Source organism: Callorhinus ursinus, unplaced genomic scaffold (assembly GCF_003265705.2).
Source record: "Callorhinus ursinus isolate GAN/ISIS: 27379988/994484 unplaced genomic scaffold, GSC_fseal_2.0 scaffold2, whole genome shotgun sequence".
Lineage (NCBI taxonomy): Eukaryota > Metazoa > Chordata > Mammalia > Carnivora > Otariidae > Callorhinus > Callorhinus ursinus.
Genome location: NW_027397064.1, coordinates 44,988,217 through 44,989,975, shown reverse-complemented (window position 1 = coordinate 44,989,975; position 1,759 = coordinate 44,988,217). Strand labels below are relative to the sequence as shown.

General features: G+C 34.4%; 1 pseudogene; it reads right to left on the bottom strand.

The window, feature by feature from the left end:
• Window positions 1-1,022: 1,022 nt before the first annotated feature.
• LOC112808187 (U4 spliceosomal RNA) lies at window positions 1,023-1,150 on the bottom strand (annotated as a pseudogene).
• Between the last annotated feature and the right edge of the window lie 609 nt (window positions 1,151-1,759).

Sequence of the window (1,759 nt, the reverse complement as noted above, 5' to 3'; positions counted from 1 at the left end):
ATTAAGAGTACAATCTTCCCAGCTCATGTTTATTTGCTTTCTTCTTTAGACAAGCTTTGAAAAGCACTCTTCTTACAGTACTAAATTTATTATGTTATATTTGTTGTCATGACCTATTGTTGAGATGGCTAGGATCATCCTCAGTTTATTCATAAACTCCTTTTCTTTACCACGGAGTCCAGGGAGGAAAGAACTAAATGCATTATTTATCATTCTTAATTAAAAACAAATTTAGCTTTAAACTCCTAAGTAGAAAGCTTGATCTTAATGTGATCAATGGAATCATTTTGGAGATTTTCTTAATTTGGTTGCAAGGAATAGAAAATAACTCAAATTATCTTATCTAAAACCTAGTGGAATTTATTAATAGGCTATTGGGTTATTTCATGGGATCCAAGGAAAATTTAAACAACTAGTTCTTAGGAAGAGCAAAAAACAAGACAGTGCTGTGACTCTTGGCAGCAGTAATATACTCAATAGTTTCTTAGAGAAGGGGGCTGGGGTGTGGACCTGGAAAGAATTCCAATTGTTCTCTGCATTTCTGGCCCAGAGCCTATCCTTCTCACACACTGAATAGCATGTCAGGGCATTTGTCCTTTCATACTCATACCATGAAACTGAACCACTAAAAATTATTACTAAGAAGGTAAGGAACAATAAATACAAGGAAAAAAAGGCAAAGGAACATTGCCCAATGCCCAGAGCGTAGATTGTTTATGTTGTATACCCAGGCTTCTTATAAATGGGGTGCCCTTGGCTCCATGATCCCAAAACTATCCTAGACTTGATCCTTCTCAATTAAAGCCCTCTTCTTAGGCAATAGAGTGGAAATGATGGTTTAGAAAGCCTTGATATCTCCTTATAGTCCAACTTATTAATCATCAAAATTTCATATATTGGGAGGATGATAACATGAAGTTCTTGGATTTTTTTGTTTTTACCATTGTTGCTTGATAACCTTCTGAATTATGTTCTGTAATTCTGGTTTTCTGTGAACATCTTATAAGCTTTCTAGTCCTACATGGGTTTTTCCTTTAAAATTACCAGGATGGCACATCCAGTGGTCACTAGCATCCCTGCATTTTTTAATTAGCAATAATTGCACCTTGGATAAACCTCATTGGCTACGATACTGGCATTGCGCAAAGCTATCCCTGCATTTTTTAAACAGAACCTTTTTCTTCCTATCACTTCCCAACTGCTTTTGATCTTATCTTTTTCACCCTAACCTTATACCTAACCCTCATTTTTCCCTTCATGGTTTATTAAACCATTTTCCATCAACTCTCATCCTTTAGTTTCTCTTCTTGTTCTGTTTTCCTGACTTTGACAATGGCTTTTCTTTTTCGTAACAAATTGGGCATGTTTATTTTGCCTTAGGCAATTGAGGATAATCATTCCTCCAACCTCGAATTCTTTTAGATGATTTTCTCACTCACATCACCATAGACACAGAAATGGAATAAAAATGAACTGCTAGGTCTAGAGGGGAATTCTTCGAAAGATCAGTTTTGAAACAATAGGTGAAGAATAACTAAGACAAACCTATTTTTAAGTTTGTAGATATTCTCTGATGAAATACACCTCAAGAATTTTTTATATTTTTCTAGTCAACTATACATATGATTTAGATATAACACATTAGTGTCTAAACGTGTACAATGAATTGAACCCTTCATGATCTGTGATATTATTAACATCCAAATCATTTTGGAATTGGCCTTAAATGTTCAAAAAAATCTTTATTTACTACACATTA